We start from the raw sequence: 11,706 nt of genomic DNA, 5'->3' as shown, positions 1-11,706 counted from the left end.
CAGAGTGGCAGTGGAAGCTGTGCTGTTCGGTTCACAGTAGCCGAACAACAGCTGAAAATGGTTTTCTTCTGTGACTTTCACAGAGGTTGAGAGCCCAGGACAGACAACATGAAGAAGCTGGGAAGTGTGGCAATAGCGGGAGAGTGGAGTTGGCGGCGGAAGCTGTGCTGCTCGGTTCACGATGGCCGAGCACAGTTGAGTTGGAGAGGTGGATTCACAGTAGCAGAAGAGCAGCGGTGCACCATCTGCTGAAAGCAGTATGGCATCTGCACGCCAAAAAGGCATGAAACGATTGTCTGCCATAGCTTTCTGACGATACACACCCAGAAACATGCACATGAATGTTTTTGTCCCATCATGCACTGGGAGCTTAACCCAGAATTCCAATGGGCGGCAGGGACTGTGGGAACTGTGGGATAGCTACCCACAGTGCAATGCTCCAACATTCGATGCTAGCCTTGGTACTGTGGACGCAATCTGCCGAATTCACACGCTTTGGGGGGGGACAGAAGACCGAATGTATAAAATAGCTTCCGAAAATTCAAATATAATAATTTCAAAATAATTTCATACTGTAGACGTACCCTTACTGTTTTATTCAACTCCTAGTCATAAAGTTAGTACACATGAAAAGAGAACACCCGAGTATGCCAACAACAAAAAAAAACCCAATTGCAGATAGGTGGACATTGTATGATATTCAATTAATTCATATCAGTTCTTTATGTTAATGAATACTTCCTGCACAAGAACACAACAAGTAGATACCATAAAACTGTGTAAGGTAGGCTATAGGCTTAATGCAAGTAAATGGAAAGAGAAAATAAATGAAATCTCTTTTCGAAGACTGCTACGCTTAACCGTTTGCAATAGGTGCAAGATTAGAACAAATAACCTGTTGCCAGGATCTCTTAGTTCAATAAGTTGTTGCTGCATGATAGGATCTTTTAGAAAATGACATCTCATAAGATTATCCCTCTTGTTTTAAAATGTTGATATTGACTTTGTTGGAAGTCTTCTGTCTCAATGTACTACAAATGACTGCTGCTCCCTAATACTCAACAGAGCTTAAATTGGATTGATGTTAAATGATTAGATTAGCCTGTGAACAAGTTGTCCTTGAATTATTTTCCAAGGTTCTCTGTCTGCAGACTTCTGCTTTGCCCTTATGTCCTTTCTCTCTAGTCTAGAATGAACTTTTTGTTTTACTGTTCGATTTTGCAAATTAAACAACTTTATAATTGTATGTACAGCACCTAGCCCAATAGGGCCTTGATTGGGGACTCTAGGCAAAACTGCAATGCAAATACCAACAGAAATTGCTTCGCACCCCAGATGAGCGTCTTCACTGAAAAAACATCCATCTAGAGTTGGTCTCCCCCACAGTAAAGTATATTTGGTCGGGAAAAACCACAAAAAATGAACATTTTTCTTTTCATTCAAAATTTTTGAGACATTTTAAATTTTGGATTAAAAAATATTGGAAACAGACATTTTGATTTTAGATGGTTTTGGGGGGGACTTTTTTCTAAAAAAAAATATTTTTTGTTTTGGGGTTGTTTCCTGCCCACACACTTGTACTCCTTTTTTTCCCCCTCCCTGGAACTGGAAAAGGAGAATAAAAATGTGAAAGCGTAAGTGGGGGAGGGGGGACGCAAAAAGACAATCCTGAAGAAATGTTGTTTTTTTCCCTAAACAAAATGATAATCCAGCTATTTTCTGTTACATAAACAAAAGTTCTGATGGAAATATTTTGACCATCTGTAGTTCCACCATTCATGGATCCCAGCCTTACACCTTATGCCTTATGTGGCAGTGTTCACCTCCCCCCCCTTTTTTTTTTCATGGTAGACCCTTTGTAGCAGAGTTGCCACTAAAATTAATCTCAGTCCCCCTCTCCCTCTTTTAAAAAGCACCTATAAAATTACTACTGTTGGGCCCCAAATTTCTGTCCTTTCCCTCCCATTTCAGGTTTTCACTTTTATTGTTCTAAACTGCTGGGGGCACACACTCAGCTGGTGTAAATTGCCCAAGCTCAATTGATTTCAATGGAACTGCACAGCTTTACAGCAGCTATATCGTCCATTTCTTCGAGTTTGCCCAGGTTGGCTTGCAATTGTGGTTTTATATGGCTATTTTGTTTTGCACAGCCCCCAGAATTTGTTAGCAGGGTTTAGTAGTATGGCAGGAGCGTCATAAATAAAATTATATTAATATTGCATGGAAGCATAAAACATATTATGCCCAAGAAAGAAGGAGAGAGAAGATTATTTTGATTTGTGTCTCACAAAATAATTTTAGGCCTTTTAGAAGCACAAATGATTCTGCATCCTAGGAACAGTCTACAGCACTCAGGGAAAAGCACAAGATTACAGTCTACTTTTATTGGATTGTATTCGTATCATTTTCTACCTTTGTTATAATCAGAACCATTAAACTGAATTAGTTCAGTATTGAGAGGTAGCAGAGGGCTGCTCAGTGGTTTGAGCATTGGCCTGCTAAACCCAGGGTTGTGAGTTCAATCCCTGAGGGGGCCATTTAGGGATCTGGGACAAAAATTGGGGATTGGCCCTACTTGGAGCAGGGGGTTGGACTAGATGACCTCCTGAGGTCACTTCCAACCCTGATATTCTATGATTCTATTCTATGTCAAGAGACTAAACAAGAAGGAGATGAATTAATTTGATGCCATATGTTATACAAAGGTTGGTAGTACTTTATGGGGTGGTTTGAAAAACTATAGCTTACAGTATTGAGACTGCAGTGTGTTGGGCTAGGGTACGTTACAGTGTTTTCCATAAGGAATCATCAACATTTGGGTTCTGTTATCTTAGCCATAGATGTGTGCAGTTCCTATTGACCCCTTGCTGGTTATGTCATTGGGACAAATTAAATTAGAGAACCTGCATGGGTGTGCAAGATGTGGCTCTCTACAGCCACTGTTTAAATAGGCAACTACCTATTCATCTTCCACCTGGCTTTGTGACTCTGTGTATTCAACACAAAACAAACCCTTCATAATTGATGTGGTGTTTCTTTGCTCGGGAACATATCTCCAAGCACCCTCTGGGCACCGTGGAAGTAACTTTTGTAACATGGGGAGGATGGGAGCAAGGAAGTGAGTAATGAACACACATGGGAGTATGAGTAACCTTCCTGCTCTTTTCGGGGCATCTTACTAATGGCAATAAGGCTGTAATTTACCTTTTGGTTTGGATTGGATTTTGTATACACTTTTAGTTGGAAATCAGACATGTACATTTATTTTATTTTTGAAATTGTAGGCTGTGTAATCCTGGAACTTGCTAGTCAAGGAACTGGCACACTTCTGCGTTGATGGAGAGTGGCAAACTAGGTCCATTTCACCTCTACTGCCTACAATTAACAAACACTTTTCCATACCAAAAGGAATCACCTTCTGTGTCTAAATATGCCATGTCAGCCTTAACATTTTGTTACAAGATACAACCTTAGCATTTCTTTGAGCTCACTTTAGGATCTGTATCAAAAAGAACCACCCAGTGGAGTTTCAATAACCAGTGTAGCCTATGAAACACTATATACACATTTATTAAATTAAAAACCTAGATCTCCATCCTACAAAAACTTACTGCTGGGCTTAACATTAACCACACAGTCTCATTAGTCTGCAGGAACAAATACAGAGTTAATCAGTTGTAAACCACAAAGGAGAGTGTCAGCACTCAGGAATTCGTAATGGGCTAAATATGCCCAGGGGGATACGGTCTTAAACCACAGCGATTACCTTTCATTATCAATGGGAGTTCCTGAGGAGTGAGATACTAAATACTTAGGGCATGTCGACACTACAGCTGGTACAGTAGCTGTGCTATTCTAGTGCCATAGCGTAGCCATTTGACTCATTTCCTACGCTGACGGAAGGGTTTTCTTCATTCAGTGTAGTTACTCCATCCTGCCAAAATTCTGTCAACCTAGCTGTGTCGACACCAGAGGTTAGGCTGACCAGCTACTGTGCTCAGGGTGAAAAATTTTTCACAGCCCTGTGCGACGTAGCTTTGTCAATCTAATTTTTAAGCGTAGGCCAGGCCTTGGAGTGAGTCAAGGTAGCAGAACAGAGCCTACGATTTCTATTTACTTCTGGTTCTTATAGGAAAACCTGTTACAAACATCTACTATAACAGGGGTTCTCAACCTTTTTCTTTCTGAGGCCCCCAGCAACCGTGCTGTAAAAAACTCCACGGCTCAGCTGTGGAGTTAATAATTGGTTTTCTGCATATAAAAGCCAGGGATGGCATTAAGGGGTCGCAAGCTGGGCTATTGCCCAGGGCCCCATGCCACAGGGGGCACCGTGAAGCTAAGTTGCTCAGGCTTCTGCTTCAGACTCAAGTGGTGGGGCTCAGGGCCCCAGGCTTCAGCCCCACGCAGTGGGACTCTGGCTTTCTGCCCTGAGCCCCAGCAAGTCTAACACTGGTCCTGCTTGGCGGACCCTCTGAAACCTGCTTGTGGCCCCGCGGGGGAACCCGGACCCCTGCTTGAGAACCACTGTACTGTAAGATATTTCTGTAGCATTTTAGTGTCTCACACTTAGTTAAGGAATAAAATGTGCAGAACAAAAACACACCCGTATACTGGGGTTCAAAACCACCAGGCAAAATTCACTACTGTGTAGAGAAGCCAGTTTGAGGCCTGTGTAGAACTTAAGTCCCACGTAAGCCCCTTCTTGGGAAATTTCACCCACTGTGCTTTTGCAGATAATCATTTTGGTTTTTTTAACAGTCTACTTTTATATAGGAGTATGACACTTTATACTCTGAAGAATCCTTTGGTTCCTATGCTTATTACAGTTGTCGCTAAGAGAATGTAAAATGACAGTTTCATTGTCTTTTATAGTCTGTGAAGGTTAGTTGTAAATGGAATTACTTTGACATTCAAGCTGGTCTGTGAAATGAACTGATCCCTGTTCTCCCATTTCTTCAGAAGCCTGAAAAGAAGAACATAAAAGGAGCCAATAAACTGAAGCCAAAATATTGAGGTTATAATCTATAGTCCTAATCCTGCAAACGCTTACTGCCCTGTATAGAGACTAACTTCATGAGCAGTCCCATTCCGGCCAAAGTAGATTATTACAAATACAAGTGAATGGCAAAGTCATTAAGTGAGCATGGTCTTATTATCCCCAAGTAAGATATGAAATAATACATGGTTTTCAGCTGTCTTCATACAACCTGTTTGCACATATCTTCATTAAATATTCAATTTACTAACTGCCAGAGTTTGACGCAGTGCCGTGGGGCATATTTTGCCCATTACAAATTCCCAACCTGGGACTCTACAGTGGTTTTCAAATGGGAAAGGAAATGTCTGATCCTGTATGCAACATTGCCATGAATTTTGAGTAGATTTTTTTTGAAGCTAAGGAAATGTTTCGATTAGTTTAAGGGGTTTTGCCTTCTTTGATATCATGAGAGACTAAGGCAATTTCTAATGAAAGACCCCAAAACTGTGGCAGCCATGGAAGAGATTTTCTTGTATTTTCATTTGCTTTTTTCCATCTGTATACGTATTTTCATAACTTCTCCTGTCATGAGGGTAACTTCTCATGACAGAAGAAGTTTCTGTCTGAGAACACTGCTGAGGAACACTACATCTCTGTGACAAAGTACCTACACGTCTCTGTGACTTGACTGGTATTGTCTTGTTTAACTGATATTCAATTAATATTAATGACAATTATTCCTCCTTTTCTAGAGTTTGTCTCAGTTTTCTCAGTTTTTCTCAGATTCTGTACTCTCATTTAAGACCTCACTGCACACTTCAGTGTCAGTGGTTCTGTTTCCTTCAGCCTTGGTCACTTTGATTACTTCAGACTACCATAGACCACTTGGAAGCATGATAATAGTAAGCACATCCTCCACAGTGGTAGGAACTGGAGACATCTGTAAAGCACATGGGCCATCCTTACCCACATCACCATAAAGGTCCTCCTAGAGACTCTGACTACAACCCAGCAGCTGAAAGCAGAGGGGGATAGAAGGGGCTGCCTGTCCACCTACTACTCCCGTCACCAAACTAGGCAGCAACTGCTTTGGGGCAGTGGCTCTCCATAGGGAGTAAAGCAGAATGCACTGGTATTCCAGCAAAAACTTAATGTCACCACTCGTACCTCACCCTGAGACCAACCCAGTTCCAGCCACCACCAAGAAGCAGAGAGGGAGAGAGCCTCCAAGTTCAAAGCAAGCCTCACCACTTTTTCTCCTTTAGGGCTCATTGCGTCTGCCTGTAACACAATGCATCTGCTGCCCTTTCTCACTCTCACCTGTTCACAGGCCTTGGTACTTCTATTATCCCCTTTCTGCTCTCCTTGCACCTCTGCCTCCTTTTGTTCTTTGCTGCCCCCTACTTTGGTCAACTGAATGCTCAACCCACCATTTCACTGCTCCACCCCAGCCCCTTCTGTCTAACACTGTCTTCCATGCATTAAACCCATCCCACCCCATGCAGCATCCATTCACATTACTTTAGTTCTTTAACACCATAACTACAGTTTTTAACAATCACTGTCCTGTCACCTTGATGCATGCACAACACGAAGGGTGATTATTTCACTTGGTTTTATTATTTTTTTTCCTTTGTTCATTTTATGATGCCACTGCAAGCCTTTTGCACAGAAACTAATTTTAATTGGGAGAAGATATCTAATGAGAAAGTGGCTTTGCTTGCCATCCCAGCAAAACAAAACAAAAGCCCATTAACATGAAAGGATAGCACATCTCCCTCCTTTCATTAGAAAAGCATAGTTTAAAATGTGCACATGGGGGAGAAGAAAGAGGCCTGAGTGGAATGGAAAGCAAGTCAATCATCTTGCATTTTCTTTGTCGTTTCTACCTTGCTCCTAGAGGAAAACGTTGTTTACAAGTTAATAACAAGACAAGACCTATACAGGTGATAATTTACTGATCATTTACTTATAAATTTTAATGGGGGTTGTGAAGAAAATGTAGAAGTAGAGCAGATTTATAATCACTTGAGCTGGTAATGTGTATAGGTTCCAGGAACAGCTTTGTCAGTCCCACTATTGTAATTTAAAATTGAAATCACTCAGCTAACAAGTCATATTCTGTTTTCTCACCATTGCAGACTTGCACTGCAAGAATCTTAGAGGGCACAACGGAGGGTCTCTGAAAAAGCAGTACTAACAGATCATAGCTGAAGTGTGATACCCAGCAGTAGACTTATGTAACCCTGTTGTTGCACTGTAATTACTTTTGCAACAATTTTAATCTTCCTTGATGAAGATTTCAGCTTTCCTTATTTTGTATTTAACATTAATATCCTGGGCCACATCCTTATCCATGTAAACTGTCGTACCTCCTCCAAAACCACCAAATAATTTAGCTGATTGCTCCTTTGACCTCCATGGGGCTGCATGGGTGAAATTGAGATCAGAATTTGACCCAGAACTGCTTTGGTGGTGATTGGTAGAAGTCAACTTCTCTGCCAAGATAATTTGCTTCAGGGGAAGGAATTTGCTTTGCAGACTTCTTGAGGTAGAATCAAATGTGATGAAAGATGTAACAGCCAGACACCAAAGGCAAAAACAGTCTGCAAGGCTCAGATTCACAAAGGTACTTAGCTGCCTAAAACACTGAATTTAGGCACCTAAACTCACTCAGCCCCTACGTTTTCAGGGTAAAAGTTCCCTAGGCACCTATTTTTCTACCTCTGACATGCACACTGCTGTTCCACTCTAGGCATCTGAGCACCTATCTCACACCTAAGCCCCAGCATGATCCACAAACCAGGGTAGCATAGGTGGAGGATGTCTATCTTATCTGCAGGAGCTGATCTGGGAGCGGATTTAATGGTGCCTACTTTATAGCTTTTAATCCAGTGGCAATAGAGCACTCACCGCGGATGTGGGAGATCCAGGTTCAATTCCCCCCTCAAGGAGAGGGCAGGAGGGGATTTGAACAGAAGTCTTCTACTTTTCAGGAGAGTGCTCTAATCACTGATTTATGGGATAGTCCAGGAAGGGGGGCCTCAATCAGTCTCTCCTGTTGAAGCTATTCCACTTCGCATAAATATTTAGTGAGAGAGAGAAAGAGAGAGAGAGAGAGAATGGAAGAAATGACTCTATAGCCTGGTGGTACGGGCATCCCCCTGGGAGGTGGGAGACCCTGGTGTGTCACTCGGTACCCCAGAGCAACACCCTGGTACCCCCATATTCACCACTGTCATATAATTATGACATGCTTTGTACAAAGTATGCCTTGTGAGGTATCATTTTAAAAGTCTTGATCTGTTGAATATTAGTATCCTGCTGGAGTGTATGTGCTATCATTGTATGTGGAGTTATGGAGTTTTGCTATGTGTGTGTTACTGAATCATGTTGTGAAGTTGGAAACGCCCACAACCAGCCTTTCAGGTACAACAATGACAGCCAAACACTGATGGTGGCCCATTAAGGGGAATACACACTCACAAGGACTATACCAGGAATTGTATACAATGATGACATCTCAGAGAGAGCACATAAACAATGGAGACTGTTTGACTCATGTCATAGCAAAAGATCTTTCCAGCAAGCTGGAGGAACCTATAAAGGAGGGGAAGTGACATCATCATTTGGTCCTACTCCCCCCATAACTCAACACCTGGAAACATGTCTGGAAGACAAAGACTGAAGTGGGGAGGTGGTCCAAGGCTGGGAAGGGAAATCCCAGCCTGTATTACAAGGAATGATACCATCAGGGTGAAACACTGTTTGCTTAAAATCCTGTCTAGTTTATAGAACTCAGATTGGAATTTTACTTTTATTTCTTAGGTAATCAATGTTAATCTCTACACTTACTGCTTATAATCACTTTAAATCTCTCTTTCTGTAGTTAATAAAACTGTTTTACATTTTAGCTAAAACAGTGTGTTTTGTTTGAAATGCTTGGGGAATCTGCTCAGTGTACAAAAGCTGGTGCATGTCCACTTTCCTTTGTAGAAGTGGTGGACTGGGTAATAAACTTACACTAGCGGCTGAATGAACTTCACCTTTATTACCATACTGCGTGAACAGCTAAAAATAGAAATGGCCACATAATAAGCCACAAATTCAAAGCAAAGCTTTTTGAAAACCAGAAAAATCTCAGCTTTGTGGCAAGAGTGAAACACTGGTGCAAACACAAGAGAGTTACCGACAGCTGAACCCTGCCATGGCAGCAACATCTCAGGGTCAGAGCTGCTAGATGCAAGTTCTAATTGCCTCCTGTATGCCAGTCAGAGAGAGGAGCAAGAGAGCAAAGCATTAATGAATAAACACGGAGACAATGGAACTTGACAGTTCTCTTGCTGCCATCTGCTACCTCAAGTTTATTTTTAAATTCACTCACTCAATATAATTTGGATATTAAATCTTAACAGTCAGTAGAGCTGGCTGAAATTTTTCCAACTGAACAGGTTTATGTTGGAAAATGCTGATTTGACAACATTAATCTGTTTTGTGGGAACTTATCAATTTCATTGCAATTTTCAATGAGAGATCATTGAAAATGTTTTATTTAGACGTCACCATTTCACCCAAGCATTTTGACCTTATTCAGCTATTCTGTTTTGAGTGTTTCCAAAATGAAATACATATATGATTATAACAATTTGACATTTATATTGCAGTAGTGCTTAGAAGCCTGAGCTGAGATTGGGACCCCATTGTGCTAGGTCAGGGTTTCGCAACCTTTGGCACGCAGCCCATCAGGGAAATCCCCTGGTGGGCCGGGCCGGCTTGTTTACCTTCAGCGTCCACAAGTTCTGCCAATCGCAGCTCCCACTGGCTGCGGTTTGCCGTCCCAGGCAAATGGGGGCTGTGGGAAGCAGCAGCCAGCACATCCCTCGGCCCGTGCCGCTTCTCACATATACATGGGGAGTGAAAAATAATTACCATTAATGGTCAGAATTCATAGGCGTAGTTTGATTTCTATATTTTTGTTGGGGCGGAGGAAGGGAAGCAGCTCCAGTCAGACCAACGGGGTCATGGGAAGTGGGGGTGGGGAATTCTGCACCTGTCCACGGCTTGCAGTTTGGAGGAGCAGGAGAAGTCTTTTCTTAATGTGTTGTAGGTACAGCATCTAGTACAATGGGGCCTTCGTGTCTGCTTGGGGCCTCCCGGTATTACCATAACCCAAATAAGTCATAATAGCTACACGGGGAGGTGATCTGGGGAATAGTATTTCATCCCATTCCAGCGGTAGCCTCTGGCCTGCACTCTCCCGTCCAGTGCTGCAGCCACTACTCGCGTAGCAGGTGTGAATAGAGTTTTACAGGAAAAGGTCTTTGGGAGCGTGAGCTAGTTCTGCAAAATACTTGGAGAGTTTTGCAAAACCGGTAACGCTGTGGGGGTTCACCAGCCTTCACTTGCATACTAGAGCTGGGGGAAATGTTTTTGACAAAACTTGTAGAAAATGCCATTCTGTGAAAACAGAAATGTTTCATGGAAACATGCTGATTTCAACAAAATTTCTGTCGGGAAGATTTCTTGGGTCTAGGATACAGTTGTGCATATGAGAGAGAGAGAACAGCCAAGGACACTGACTAAGGAGACCCAAATTCAAGTCACTGCTCCAGATCAGGGACTTGGCTCTCCCATTTTTCAACTCTATGCCCCAACCACTGGGCTATACAGTCCGTCTCTCCTATGGGAGCTGAATTTGTATTAAATATTCATTGGACCATGAAGTGAGAGAGTGATTCCATAGCCTGGTGGTTAGGGGCACGTTATTGAGACACGGGAAACCCAGGTTTCCCCATCAGAACAAAAACAGATTCCAAAACCGAAATATTTTTCATGAAATAGAATTGTTGTTGTTGCTGTTTTTCTTTACATACATCGCTCTGTTTCACACTTCTTTTAATTCTGACTTGAACAGGGAACTTCAGGGACATTTGGGGGTCAGTCTGAAGTATAGTGCTACTTTTATAACTGTGCTTCTACTGCACCCGCTGGTATTATTTTTGTAGCACCGAGCTATCATTGCTTTTCGAAGTGCCGTGCAGTGTTGATGAACACCGTTCTAGTGCTACGCCCTGAGCTGTTGTGCCTCCTGGGCTATCGGGAAGCTTTTGAAAACCTTCAGTAGCTGTGAAATGTAAGAAGATTTCACAGGAGGAAAAGTCAGTCTGGGCCGTCACCCCTGGCTCCTGCAAGAGTCTTGGAGACCCCTCCAAACACACCATTCAAAAGCACTCAACGGAGCATTTGCTTGAAAACAAACTTCTGCTCCACGGGCTCCCCTAGTCCTTATAAGTAGCTGCCTTTCTAGTGAAGAGCAGACAGAGGTCAAAATTAGCTCAACTGCACCAAAACACAGCTTCTTGAGCATTCATCCTGACTGTGGAGGATATAGTTTCCCTTGTGACGAGCAGTTGTGAAAAAACAAACAGTAATTACATATTGAAATAAAACAGGAAGTTTTAGGAAATTTTCAACAATCACCCATTCTCTATTCTACAGTACCACAAACAAGCAGAGACGGACACATTGTTTTTAGAATACTAAATCCAGTGGTCACGTGAATTTACAATTAAAGAGGTAATAGCTTATCTAAAGTGATCACTCTCCTTACAATCAAGGTGGGCCATTTCCAGCACAAATCCAGGGTTTAACAAGAACATCTGAGGAACGGGCTTTGTTGCAAGGATAGGTTCCTGGGTTAGTGGTTCTGTTGTGTGGTATGTGGTTGC

This window comes from Eretmochelys imbricata, chromosome 1 (genome assembly GCF_965152235.1).
Source record: "Eretmochelys imbricata isolate rEreImb1 chromosome 1, rEreImb1.hap1, whole genome shotgun sequence".
Classification (NCBI taxonomy): domain Eukaryota; kingdom Metazoa; phylum Chordata; order Testudines; family Cheloniidae; genus Eretmochelys; species Eretmochelys imbricata.
Note: the sequence above shows the minus strand (reverse complement) of the source record.